This window comes from Megascapheus bottae, chromosome 1 (genome assembly GCF_031878675.1).
Source record: "Megascapheus bottae isolate mThoBot1 chromosome 1, mThoBot2.hap1, whole genome shotgun sequence".
Classification (NCBI taxonomy): Eukaryota; Metazoa; Chordata; class Mammalia; order Rodentia; family Geomyidae; genus Megascapheus; species Megascapheus bottae.
This window is the reverse complement of record NC_143509.1, coordinates 83,393,690-83,409,300: the sequence shown is the minus strand read 5'-3', so window position 1 is coordinate 83,409,300 and position 15,611 is coordinate 83,393,690.

Sequence of the window (15,611 nt, the reverse complement as noted above, 5' to 3'; positions counted from 1 at the left end):
TATTTTTAATAATAGCACAATAGAATTGAATTTGTTAATAAATCAGAGATTTGACTTTTTAACAATAGAATCTGTGATCGTATTGAAATGAATCAAATATACGGAAATTTTAACAAATACTGGGAACTATTTTACAGGGAAGAAAATGATAAAAAAAAATAAAGTACTGAAAGAAAAAGGACAGAACAAGTATTCAAGTTAAACACATGAGAACAGAAGGATCCAGTAAGTTTTCAAAAGTCCTTTATTAGTCAGTGTTATAATGCAATTTTTGATTTCTATACCTTTGTCTTGTATGTATGTTTATATGTTTGAAGATAATGGGGGAGCACAGAAATGATGGAAGGATGTGTAAACAAAAGCAGCAGGATACTCCTTCAATGCTATGTTGAAAATGAACCATGCAACTTCTTGGGGAGCGTGATTGGGAAGGAAAAACAAGGGAAGAGGTGACATTGTTCAAAAAGAATTATACTCAATACCTGACTCAATACTACATTACTTTTACAATAAAAATAAATGAATTAAAAATAAGATACTTTCAGAAAAAGAGAGATAAAAATAAAATGGAAATACTTCATAGAACTCAGAGTAGAAAACAATCCCTTAGCTTATAGGAAAGTTAGATGAAGGATAAAGTCCAGAACACATCTTGGGTTCCTACTACAGCATGTACTGATTTCATAGGTATGATCACTGGCTAATGTTGCAGGAAGGGAAGAAAACTTATTTACCCAATGTTACCTAGTATTTTAAGAACAGCAAGCAAAAGAAGAATCTTTCTAATTAATTGAAAATAATGTCTATTTTTACAAAACATATATTGAAATGTCAGTCCTTTTTTGATTAACTTGAAGCATTCAATGGTTTGCATCATAACTTGAGTTATGATAAAGAAGCAAAAAATGATAGTCCAAAGATAAGCATTCATTGATAGAATTTCATTTACTAGTATGGATTTATGACTTCTAAGAACAAATCTTGTATTTAGTTTCAAATTCACCTGGACTATTCAAAAATTAATATCACTTTAATATCAATGTTAACAAAGCAAGCAAGAAAATTTTTTATCTCTACAAAGCCTGCAAACATTTATCACAGATGCAATAGCCATTTTCAAGGTCCACTGGTTTTATGTAATAAACAAAAGCACTTTGAATTTCAGACCTTTCCTTACTCTAAAATTATTTCTCTTTCCCAATGCCAGGGTAAACTGAGAGTAGAAGACTCTGTGGGACTTTTTCTTTAAATACTGAAACTATTCCTTTTATTATTATCAAAATGGAAAAGTAGGTCCTACTGAAAAAGAGAAATTGAAACAAATATGTTATTTTATAGATGTTTCTGATTAATAAGTATTTAGATATATATTTTTGTTTTAATTTTAATTAATAAACTTAGGTACATTGTGTGTGTGTGTATGTGTGTGTGTGTGTGTGTGTGTGTGTGTGTGTGTGTGTGCGTGTGAGTGTCTTGTCAATCCTGAGGCAAAAACTTGGGGCCTCAGTGTTTTCCCTGAGCGTTCTTACTTGAGGCTGGAGCTCTAAAACTTGAAGCATGATTCCACCTCTATTTATTTAATTTATTTATTTATTTATTTATTTATTTATTTATTTATTTATCTGTGCTTAATGAAAAATTAGAGTATCCTGAATGTTCCTGTCTGGGCTGGCTTCAAACCAGGATTTTTAGATGTCAGCCTCCCGAGTGGCTAGAAATAGAGGCATAAGCCACCAGCACGCGGCCTTAATATCATTTTATTCAACACTGTTTTAACTCTTTTGTGTTATTCTTGCTTTATTTTATTGCCTTGCTCATCTATAATGTAATGTACATGATTTTATGATCTTTATTGAACTAAACTATTATCATACTTATATTTTTCTGTATTCATGTTCATAAAATATCACCTGATTATTTTGTAAATATTTGTAAAGTGTGGCAACATACAAAAAGGAAACTAATCGAACTTGATTTTTAAAATCTATCCACTAGCACAGAAAAATAATATCACTTTACTCATTCGCCTTTGTAATCTGACCATGCTGATATCCATAGATTATTTTGCTATAGTCTGTGTGTGTGTGTGTGTGTGTGTGAGCGCGCACACTCGTGCATGTGTGTGTATGCATGTGTGTGTGCGTTCCTATACTTATCTCAAAAACCCCAAGACAAAGTATAAAGTTCAGTTCTTTGTGGTTAGTGGAAACAGTTCTCCTTTTAATGCTTGTTCACACTGTGTAAATTATTTGGCTCATGGTCACTTTCTTCTGGCTTCAGAAACAGTGTTAATCAGTAAAGTCATAATTATCTGGCATATCAGTTTTCACATTTTGAACTTCACAAGGCAATATTTCCAACAGACTGTCACTTATATGGACACATTAAAGAGCCCAAACCCTACCTACTCCATGTTATAAAACTGGACTCTTGACTGTATATCTCTCCTTCATCTTTTTAGAGCACAGTGCTTTAGAATCTCATTACAGTGACCATATTATGGTTCCCATTGCATCTGCATCTGAAAATACTTTTCATTAGAAATTATCATCAAGGCCCAATTCATGATCATTTTTTTTCCACAGACAATTTGTGGCATATAATTGGAATCAATGCCTCTTCCCCTTTCTCTCTTTCTCTCTTCCCTCCCTCTATCTCTTGAAGTTATTGAAAATAGGATGGATAAGACAATTAGGAAAAAGGAACAAAGATTCAATCTGAGTCTATGCTAAGCTATAAGCTTTGAACACAATTGTTGTGCACCTATCTCCAATGCAACGGGAATTATTAATCTTATTTAATAGCTAGAACATCCCAGAGAAGGTCACTCACGTCACTGCTACCACATAGCTGATAAATGGAGTTAGGCTGTAACTACGGATCTAATTGCTTGTAAAACATCTACATTGTACCTGCTGTCTAAGTGCCTTTTGTATGTATTTGTATCCTTTATCAGATATATTTTCATGTCCTTGATATCAATAACCCTTCAAATTAAAATAATTGAAATCATTTTTTAAAACTGTGACAGACCCAGTGAAGTTGTTTGGCTAAACTGTCATCATCATTTGGCCCACTTTGATGCCTTCTCTGTCATAGATCTCATTGTCATAGAAGATATAGGTCTGCTCCTGTGTCTTCATCTATGGCTGCTTTCTTCTCCAATGTCACCTATGTTGTTTCCTTCATCTTCAAAAACTTGTATGTTATCCAGTCTGTGACTTCAGTAGGTGCATGGGATATTTTTTCTGAATTTTTCCAAATACTACTATTCAAGGGTGATTGCAATATTTAACAAACCTCCCCTCTTTAAGTTTGGAAGTGATGTCACTCAGAAAAACACCGGTCAGTATTATCATTCAAAATTCCTCAGATATATAGTGAGTCCAATAAGCTGTCAAGAAGTGAAACATTTAAACATCTCATCTCCTGATGCTGCTCTAATTTCAGGTTACTTTCTTTTTGAAAAGAAACGAAACCAATATTTTAATTGTAGTCATTAAACATACCAAATATGAGACAACATTGAAAACAGAAACAACTCTGGAGCAAGAGTAGGCCCTTCTGAGGAGAAATACACTGGTAATCCAGGCCAATATCAGGTAAATGCTAAGTGATGGTGTTAAAAGGGCAAGTTGAATTCAATTATTTTTTTATTGTAATTAATAAAAGGGTTACATGATATTTGCCAGATAGAAGGTGCATTAATTCACATATATTGATACCCTTTCACATGTCTTGGTCCCCATTACCCTCCCCGCCCCCCCATCTTGGTTTTCCCCCCTTCCCTATCCAATTTCAAATAACCAAATACAAATAAATCCAATATATCAGATAACAAAATGAGATACTGTAACAGTATGACATACCAAGGGACAGCAAAAGAGATGACAGATAACATAGTACATTAAGGACAACAATCATTCATTATATGGCTTTTGTTTCAATATCCTGGAGGTCCTTTCAATTAGCTTCATACTATATAGCCTTATTCACCAAGGTTTTGCTCTATTGCAGATCTCTACTAGTAGAGCCCAAGGTTTCTACTGATTATGACAAATGAGGGAAACCATTGAGCCTAAGTTCTTTGAGTCTGGCTTACTTCATTTAATATGATTTTTTCTAAGACTACATTTCCTAACGAATGGGGCGATGTCGTTTTTTTTTGACAGCAGCATAGAATTCCATTGTGTACAAATACAACTTGTTGATCCACTCATCAACTGAGGGACATCTAGGTTGGTTCCATATTTTTGCTACGGTGAATAGAGCTGCAATGAACATTGTTGTGGTAGTGGATTTAGTATGTCCTTGTTTCTGGTTGGTTGGGTAAATGCCAAGTAGTGGAATTCCTGGGTCATAGGGGAGTTCTATGTTTAGCCTTTTGAGACACTGCCATACTGCTTTCCATAGTGGTTGAATGAGTTTGCACTCCCACCAACAGTGTACTAGTGATCCCTCCTGGCCACATCCCCTCCAGCATCTGTTGTCATTCGTTTTCCTGATCCTGGCCATTCTAACTGGAGTGAGGTGGAATCTTAGAGTTGTTTTGATTTGCATTTCTTTTATGACCAGAGTTGAGCATTTCTTCATGTGTCTATAGGCCATTTTTGTTTCTTCTTCAGAGAAGACTCTAAGTCTTTGACCCATTTTTTAATGGGATGGTTGTTGCTTTGGAGATTAGTTTTGGAGTGATTCAATTTTTTGAGCAGTTGATATATTTTAGATATGAGGCCTTTGTCTGTTGTTTGGTTGGTGAAGATCTTCTCCCACTCTGTAGGCTTCCTAATTAATTTACTAGCTATGTCCTTTGCCATACAAAAGCTCTGCAGTTTAATGCAGTCCCACTTATCCAGCCTTTCTCTGATTTGTTGTGATTTTTGGTCCTTATTAAGAAAGTTTCGACCTGTGCCAAGGAGGCCTAGTGTATCTCCTATTCCTTCTTGTAGAGTTTTCAATGTGTCAGATTTTACCTCCAGGTCTTTGATCCATTTGGAGTTAATTCTAGTGCAGGGTGGTTACTTTTAAATCATGTGTCCCATGTCAAGTAGATGATTGGGAAGGGCTGAGGGAAGGGAAATGGGGACAAAAACATGAGATAGGGTATCAATGTGTGAGAAGTAATGCACCTACTATCTGGCGAATTAACTGTAACCCCTCTATATATTATCCTAACAAAATTTTTTAAAAAAGAAATATTGAGTTATTTCATCATTACTGCAAGCACTGTGATATAAATTTCTAGCAGAAAGACATGCAGTGCTCTCTAAAAAATGAAAACTTAATTTTCTCCAGTACAAATGTCCACTAAGGTATTTTCTAAAATATACTAACTGGTAATATTTCCTGTCTCAGTAAGTAAAAATAGTAGGTTTTAAAATATAATATTTCAGGCCAGGAGTTTGGCCTACTGGTAGAATGCTTGCCTAGCATGCACAAAGACCAAGGATCGATTCCTTGGTAACACATATGTAGAAAAAAGCCAGAAGTGTGTTGAGGCTCAAGTGGTAGATCTCTACATCTGAGAAAGTTCAAGGACAGTGATCAGGCCCGGAGCTGAAGCCCAGGACTGGCAAAAAAATCTTGAATTAAAAAAAATAATAACATTTCATACAAAGTGCTTGTAGTGTGTGTGTGTGTGTGTGTGTCTGTGTGTGTGTGTGTGTGTTGGTGTATGCATGTGTGTGTATGGACAAGTAGAATTTTTAATAGAATAAAAACACATATTTTGGGGAGATATGTTTCATTACATCAGTCTTTTATACTCCAGATGTCTTATATGCTTTTTTTTTGTATGTTGGAAATTTGAAATGATCAGCATGTGAAACACTCCCTTAATAAGCTTACACCCTAATCTACCCTACAAAAGAAAGTAGAATGCCTTGTCACCTTACTGAATGATTTTAGGATTTACGACTTATTTAGCCGTGCTGCTCTTATCCTATTTCTTTAGCTATAATGCTTCTTTATTTGTTCCATTGTTAATACTTAATTAAATGCCATTGTATCATATAATAAAAGATCTTCCTGAAAAATTAAATTATTTGAAATGGCATCCTCATTTAAAATTTATTTTATACAATGAAAAAGAAAGGATTTTTCCTCAATAATGAAGTAGCTTATGTTCCAGGATATATATAATTGAAGAGAAATGGAAGATTTCATACAGGACTGTGAACACAGTAACAATTTTTGTAACAAAAAATTGTATAGTTTGCTCATGTTCTCTAGCAGTGTGTTGTTAAATGGTATTGATAAGTCTAGCCAATGATTAAAAAATCCTACATCAAAATTATTTCTATAATTTCCATACTTTTGGTTCTAAGAATCAGGGAAAAAATAATCACTGTATGGGTAAGTCATACACTTTCATATGCTTTGTGGATATAACATTGATTCAATGATAATTTATATGAAGTATACCTAAGCCCATTTAAATTCCTTGGGTTAATAAGTTTTGAGTGGAATTACTTTGGCCTAGGCAATTTGCCATGGTTATTATGCCTCTGTAATGCATATAGAGATGTGGGTGACTCAAATCAATTTAGAAACCACTGCACAAAGAAATTGAAAAGCCCGCTGTACTTACTTGTTGTTGGAAAGTGGCCAAAGCAGTGGGCAAGTAAACGCACATTTGTGCACAGGGCATCCGTGAATGACAGACTAAAGTGCAGATGAGTATATGAAAACAGGTGGTCTGGGATAGATGGCATCAGTGGAACATCTGGGCCCTGAAGTATGACTACATTATTTTCCTGCTCCCAAAGGAGGCAGTGCTAATCAAGCACACAGAGCCTTTCATTGTTTAGCACACTTTTGTTCTGTAACCTTTGCAAGGCATCAGAGTACAAGTGGAGCCATTCTTTTAATACTGAAAACTCTAAATGTCATCCTTAACTGCTTTGAACCATATCTGAACTTGGCAATTGTTGGCATTCACTCAGTAACATAACTCCATAAGTTGGCTGCTTGTCACTTTTATTTCTTCTTGGTCCTGGGATCTAAACTGAGGGCCTGGGCATACTCCCTGGTCCTCTTTGTGCTCAAGGCTACCACTCCACCTCTTGAGTCACATTGCCACTTCCTAATGTTTCTGAGCAGTTTATTGGAGATAATTGGAATCTCATTTTTTTGAGATCCTTCAATCCCAACCTCCTGAGAGGTTGGATTATAGGAGTGAGCCACAAAAGCCCAGTAGCTTTTCATTTTTTGTTATTTGCTAGTCCTGGGCTTAAGCTCAGGGCCTGAGGCCCTGTCCTCGGACTTTCTCAGGGCTATAGCATTACTGCTTGAACCTCAGCACCATTTCCAGCTTTTTTCTATGTATGTGGTACTGAGGAATAGAACCAGGATCTTCATGCATGCTAGGCAAGCACTCTACCACTAGGCCAAACTCCCAGCACAGCTTTTCACTTTTGAAGATAGAAGAATGAATTTTCTTCTGTCTTCATTGTTCAGTTTTCCCCAAATAAAGTTTGAAAACAAAACCTGCTAAATAAATCCTAAATGTAGATATGATACTTACTTTTTTTTCATTTGTTTTGTTTTCCAGTTTAAAAAGTAAGTTTCTAAAATACATCCCTGAACTTTGTCTGTTTGTCTCTGTCTCTGAGTCTGTCTGTCAGTCTGTCTATCTACTTTATCTTTTTGAGATCAGGATTCTCTATGTAGCATAAGTCAAACTCAATATTATGATCCTCTGGCCTCCTCTGCCTAAGTGCTAGAGATTACATATTTTTGTCACCATGCCTGACTTGATTTCTGTATGTTAAGTAATTGCTACAGAAATATAGGAATCAAGAAAACACTCTTTCTATGCATTATGGGAACTTATTAAATGTAAAGTGGAACTGTACTAAATGATTAACACTAAGACAATTGGAATTGGTTTTCATTTGCTTGATCTTTAAGACAAATTACTTAATGCACTATTTTGACACAATTACAAGCATTAAACAAACATTATAATTATGATAAAAGCAAGTCTTAAAAGCACTGATGCTTAAAATTCCTGTGTCTATTGATTTAATAGTTCTGGGGCAAGGTCTAGGATTATACCACATTTAGGGAGCCAACTACAGCCTCTCTCACTAGCATGTGAAAACTAAATGAGTCCAACTGTTCAATGAGCGTTAAATGATGGTTACAAGCATTTGGGATAAGGAGAGTGATGATTTGAGTGGCATTCAGGGGTAATGATGATGAAGTTAAAGTGTAGAAAAATGAGTTCTGAAATTCTACTCTAATGTAAGAAGAGATAATAATTTGAATATGAAAACTTTGCATTGACCCATCAGTGAAGGAAGGAGTGATGTAAATATATGGGAGGAGCCAAAATCAGCAAACATGAGAGATTGAATGTCACTAGAACAATATTATGAAGAAGGAAGCCGCAGGATAGGCCTTGTCTAGTGAGCTCATTTGAATGTTTACTATAAGATTGTTGAATTTTATGTATAGTTGACCATGGTTGGCAAGCCCTAACCAGGAGAAGTAATGGATTATATCTGACTGCTTTAGAGAAGATGGTTTGGGTTGGAAATGGAAAAATGATGATTTGGGGCTAATTTCAAGTTTTGGAGGACAAAGTATCTTAGCTTAAACTAGCAAGAACTGAATAGATTGGTGAAATATGTTTTCCTGTTTCGAGGAAAGTTGGTGATGAAAGTGTATAGAAATATATGCTGTTTCAATGGTTCACAAAGTATCAAGATATTTGAAAAAACATTTCAAGGGTTATCATTTTGCATCATTGAGTTGAGAGGGACTGTTTAAAACCAGAGTGAATTTATCAATAAGTCAGAGAATGACTGGGTGAGAAATGGATTTAATGTTTGTTCTATACAAATGTAATCAGAATATTGTGCCTTACCTATAGGAGAAAGTGATCCTAAAATACCACTCATGTTTTAAAATCTTTTTTTCATATATTTTTATTGTAATTAATAGAAGGGTTACATTATATTCACCAGATAGAAGGTGCATTACTTCACATACCCTGATACCCTTTCTTATGTCTTGGTCCCCATTTCCCTCTCCCCACCGTGGCCCCTCATCTTGTTTTCCTCCTTTCTCTATCCGACTTTAAATCACCAAATACTTTTATAGAAAGAGAAACCAAGAAGAGAACAAGCAACCTTAGGCATCAAACTATGGCTCTGTAACTTTCCGAAGAAGAAAAAGGTTCAAATAGAAAAATTCAATTGTCAAAAGATATTTAGATGAGGTCAAAATAATGAGAGATACAATTATCTCATTGTTGTGGAAAGGATGAAACATTGGGGTGTTTTTGTTTGACATTGGCAGACAGGGATTATATATCAAGTGTGTCTGGAGAAAACATTTGTGAATTTAATATTGAAGTATAACACAGACATATTTGCAGCCTGTTAAGAGTAAACTAAATACCGGTAGTTGAACAGACAGGACAGTTAAATAACATTATGAAAGGTGAGTACATGAAAAGTGTTAGTTGAGAAGCTGGGCTTAATGACACAATTAAAATCTATGATTTTAATAGAGAGCACAGACTACAGTCATACATCAGTTCAGGAGATAATACTGGTAGTAGGCAGATTATCTCCCCTAGTAGCTATTGATTTACATATAAAATATGCAGTAAAAACATAAAGAGTAATGAGTCTATAGGGGATTTTTGGACAGAGATGAGGTTTCATTTTTGTCATAAACACAATATTGTCAAAGAAATAAAAAGAGAATGTCTAATACTTTTAAGTGCTTCTTGAGGTTTGTGGTTTTGAGGTTTAAGAAAATTCACTCAATATATATTTATCCAGACACATTCAATTCCAACTAAAAGATTTTATTGACTGGTAAAGAAATTTGATAAGAACACCATCATATGCCATTAATGGGTCTTTTATTTCTACAATTTGAAGCAGTAAAGAATATGTGCAGTGGATAGCACGATGATGTTCATTGCAGCACTCTTTACCATAGTGAAGATATGGAACAAACCCAGATGTCCCTCAGTTGATGAGTGGATCAACAAGATGTGGTACTTATACACAATGGAATTTTATGCTGCCATCAGAAAGAATGGCATTGCCCCATTTGTAAGGAAATGGAAAGACTTGGAAAAAATAATATTAAGTGAAGTAAGCCAGACCTAAAGGAATATAGGTTCAATGGTTTCCCTCATTTGTAATAATTAGTACACACCTAGGACTCTCCTAGCAGAGGATTACAATAGAGCAATACCTAGATATATAAGGCCATATAGGATGATATTAAATGAAAGGATCTCTAGGATATAGTAACAAGAGCTTTATAGTGTGTGACTGTTATTCTTAATGTACTATGTTATTTCTCTTCTCTTTTGTTGCCCTTGGGTTAATCCGTATTTTTACAGTATCTGACTTTGTTACTTGGCATATCATATATATGTATATATATATATGTTTAATTGAAACAGGAAAGGGAAATGGGGAAAACAAGATGATTGGGAAGGGGTGGGGGAAGAAAATGTGGACAAAATCATGAGAAGGGGTATCATGTGTGAGAAATAATGCACGTACTACCTGTTGAATATAACTGTAATCCCTCTATACATTACAAAAAAAAGAATATGTACAGTGGAAATGGCACTGTGGCTCAAGTGGTAAAATGCTAGCCATGAGCTGAAAAGCTCAGGTATATCAGGTATAGCACCCAGGCCCAGAATTCAAGTCTCACAACCAATGACAAAAAAAAAAATGCAGCAGATGCTGGCAGGGATGTGGCCAGGAGGGATTGCTACTACACTGTTGGTGGGATTGTAAACTTGTTCAACCACTCTGGAAAGCAGTATGGTGATTCCTCAAAAGACTAAACATAAAGCTCCCCTATGACTCAGCAATCCAACTCCTGAGTATTTGCCCAAATATCCAGAAACAAGGCCCTACTAAAGCCACTAGTACAATGATACTCATTGCGGCATTATTTGCTAAGCCCCTCAGTAGATGAATGGATAAAGAAGATATGGTATTTATACAAAAATGGAATTCTATGCTGCCATCAGAAAGAATGACATTGTCCCATTCATAAGGACATGGAAAGACCTAGAAAAAATTCATAATAAGTGAAGTAAGCCAGTCCCAAAGAAACAAAGGCTCCATGTTTTTTCTCATTTGTAATCATTAGTACGCATCTAGGATTGTTCTAGCAGAGGATCACAATAGCTCAAAAGTTATATACAGATGGCCATATAGGATGAGACTAAGTGAAATGGACTCTAGGATATGAAAACAGGAAACTTATCTTTGTGATTATTCTTCATGTACCCTGTGAAGTTATTTCTTTTCTCTTTTTTCCACTTATGCTTTATCTCATGTCCTTACTGTATCTGACTTTGTTACCTGACATAATGTTTATATGCTTATTTGTTCATTTGAAGAAGGGAAAGGAAGGGGAAAAACAAGATGATTGTGGGGGAGCAAACGTGGAAGCAAAACATGAGAAGGGGTAACAATGTTCAAGAAGTAATGCACACACTACCTGACCAATGTAACCATAATGCCTCCATATGTTACTCTGACAATAAAATACAATTTAAAAAATCACAAAAAAGAGATGGCTACATAAAAAAGATAAGTGTGCAATCAAGGAGTGCTTGAGCACAAAGCTAGAGCAAGAACTGGAATTTTTCTGGAAAAATAAAAGGATACTTACCATTGAATGCTGATGGCCCACAACTGTAACCCTCAGCTAGAGGAAGGAAAGTCAATGAGACCTTCTCTCCAATTAAACAGCAGAATAAGGGAAGGGAAATGGCTTTGTGGCCCAAAGTGTTAGAGTGATGGCCTTGAGCAAAATACGTCTGAGACAGCATCCATACCCTTAGTTTAAGCCCCATGGGAAAAAAAAAGATAAAAAGGTAGTTAAATGTCAAATCCTCAATGAGTCAGAAAACAATAAGATTTATCTGTGAGGATCTCATTTTTGAGTTCTTGAGAGAGCACATAAGTAAATTGGCTTTGGAGTAATAATGTAGAAAATCTTTGTGACCCTTAGTATCTCACATGTGTGAAGGGCATGTCTGTGTGACGAGCGTCTGGGGGGGGCATATGGTAAAAACGTGGGGAGGGAGGTGATGCATACAGTATATCTATCATCCAAAATTGTTGTATAAGGAAATAACCTTGGGAGATAGCCAGCTATCAACTGGGCACGAAGACCGAACAATCCTCTTTTCTAAAGGTTTTGGAATATGCATAATCATTTCTAATGAGAAGATCTGAGTTTCTAATAGTAGTTGCAAAGTATGGGGGTGCAAGAGAGAGAGGAAGAGAAAGAGAGATAGAGAGAGAAAGAGAGAACACTGTGTGTTATGTTAAGTTTTGGGTAAACAGTCTTGAAAAGCTACAGACTGATCACTTAGATAAAGTGAGGTTTTCTATGACTGAATAACAATAATAAAAATGTATGACACATAAAATAAGACATATATATATACTTCCTTTCTATTTTATGCAGAATCATTACATGCGTTTATCAGGAAAAAAAAACTAAAATGCATAATGTGATTTATCATGTTCATACGATTATTCTTAATTTTATAGAATCATATGTAAAATTCAATTATTATTAGAGGCAGTAAAGTAAATAAATGGCAAAAAAGTCCATTTTGTCTATAAATAAGAATCTTTAATAAATATTATATAACATTGCAAGTTTAGGAAGCTTACCAGTGTTTATTATGGAAAGGTAAGCATTGAATTTCACTAATTGTTCAATCTGCTTGGTAATTCATTTTTTACTTAATAGCACATGATTGTTTGAATAAAATATGTGCCTCTTTCAATGGGGAAATTCATTGTCAAGAAATATATTCAATTCCAAATAAAAGTTTTTTTTTTTAAGTGATAAAGAAACTTGAGAAAAACAGCAGCATACCTCATCTGAGGGTCTTTTGTTACTACAATTTGAAGCAGTAAAAATATCTGCAAATGCTTAAAACATATTAACACTTTCCAGTTGTGGAATGATTCCTAGTGAGAGGAATAAAAGTACTACTAATAAGGATGAACATAATTCTTTGGGTCACAAATAATGGCTCACACCTGTTATTGCAGTTAATTAGAAGGTATTGGTAGAAGAGATCAGGATTTGAAACCAGCCTGTTCAAATTTCAGATCGTAATTCAACTGTTAGCCAACTTTCTTCCAACCATGTAGCAAACATAACCACGAGGATCACAATGTAGGCAGCAAGGCCCTCTGTCACAACAACGAAAGCCAAGAAGACCTGAGTTAAATTTCAAAAGATAGCACACATACTTAATGAGCAAAGTTTTCCAAGTCTAAGTCTTACTACTTCCCAAAAGCTTGGAAGTAATTCACCAGATACAAAAACTGTAAAGATTATCTTGTGACTTTTGTAGTAAATCTAAAGTAATTTGAACTTAAAATACTTTTTAGTATGCATGTATTGTCAACATCTCCTTTCCTAAAAAGCATTTTTGTTGTTGGTGGTGGTCATGAGGCTTGAACTTTGGGCCTTTGGGCATGGGCATTGTCCCTGAGCATTTCAGCTCAAGGCAACCACCCAACCCGTTGAGCCACAACGCCATGTCTGGTAATTAATTGGAGATAAGAGTCTCACAGACTTTTTAGTGCCCAGGCTGGCTTTGAACCTCTAACCTCAGATCTCAGCCTCATGAGTAGCTAGGACTGTAGGTGTGAGCCACCTTGCTCAGCAAGAAAGCTTTTTTTTTTAATTTGGTTTAGAATTAATTTGATTTTAATTCAGTTGGCAGCACTGAGTATCTTGTTTCAATCTGATCAGTATCTCTTGTGCACAAATACATACATATTTGAAATACTGAATTATTCAATTTGAATTTTCAAAATATGAATATATTTCACATACTGATGAAAGAGGATGACATTTCTGAATGCAATTTCTTAGGGGCAAACATATTCTTTTTATTATTTTAGATTTTTATTAACATTGATTTTTTTTTACATCATAGTTCAAGTATCATGTTTAACAAATAAGTGTTCAAGAATGGGATCTCTATATGCAGTCTCAGGCATATGCTTTAAGACAAATTTAAAATTAAGTGGAGAGTTTGTATGGCAGAGATACATATCAGTCTATATAAAATATAACATTATGTCTAAGGAGCATATAGCTTATCATAGATTTTTATATCTATGTAGTTATGTTCATATCTCCAAGACCATGTCAATGATCTTGAACACCCGAATATTGAGTCATTGCTCTTGTACTGTTTTGATCTAATATCCACATATCAAGAAGACCATGTGTCTTTTGTTCTTTGGTCTCGTCCTTTCTCGCTCAACATGATTTGCTCTAGTTTCATCCACTTCCCTTCAAATGCCATTATTTAATTTATCTTGTCTGTTGCCTATGTAGAATTCCATTGTATATATGTACCACATTTTTGTATTCATTCATCTGCAGTAGGGCATCTGGATTTTTTCCATCATTTGGCTATTGTGAATAGTGCAGAGATGAACATGGCTGTGAAGGTTCCATTATATCCTGGGTTATGATGCTCAAGGTTGATGTCCAGGAGTGATATGGCTGGGTTATATGGAAGGTCTATTTTTAGTTTTCAGAGAAACCTCTAAACTATCTTCCAAAGTGGTTGTACTAGTTTACATTCCCTCCAACTGTGTGGTAGGATTTCTCTTTCTCCACATTCCCACAAGCATTTGTTGTTGCCTGATTTCAGAATATTGGCTATTCTGATTGGGGTAAGATGGTATCTTAGGGTTGTTTTTATTTGCATTTCCTTTTTGACTAAGGATGATGAGCATTTTCTTATATGTTTCTTTGCCATTTAAACCTCTTCTTTTGATGTCTCCCTTTAGTTCCTTTGCCCATCTAGTGATTGGTTTGTTGGATTTGGGGGGGATTAATTTCTTGAGTTCTGTTGTGACCCTGGGACTATGTCCAAGAAGTTTTCGCCTGTGTTATGCGCTCCAGTGTCTCTCTTCCTCTGTCATGTAGCAGTTTCAGAGTTTCAGATCTGATATTGATGGCTTTGCTCCACTTTGAGCTAATGTTTGTGCTTGACAACAAGCTGGGATCAATTTTTAGTTTTCTGTATATGGCTGCCCAGTTTTCCCAGCTCCAGTAATTGAAGAGACTGTGTTTATTCCACTATGTGTGTCTGTCTCCTTTGTCAAATATAAGTTGAGTATAGGTATGGAGTTTTATTTCTGGATCTTCTACTCTGTTCCATTGATCTTCTGGTCTACTTTTTACAATACCAAGCTGTTTTTGTTATTATAGCTCTATAGTTGAGTTTGAATTCAGGTGATATAATACAACCTGCATTGCTCTTTTTGCCTAGCATTGCTTTGGTTATTCTAGGTCTTTTGTTGTTGCACATGAACCTTTGGATTACACCTTCTAGTTTAGTAAAGAATGTCCTTTAGATTTTGATGGGGATTGCATTGAATTTGTATGTCAATTTTGGCATTGTGGCCACTATCACTATGTTAGTTCTCTCTATCCGTGAGCATGGGATGTATTTCCATTTTCTGGTATCTTCTTTGATTTCTTTCTTTAGGATTTTATAGTTTTCATTAAATAATTCCTTTACATCCTTGGTTATGTTAATTCCTAAATATTTTATT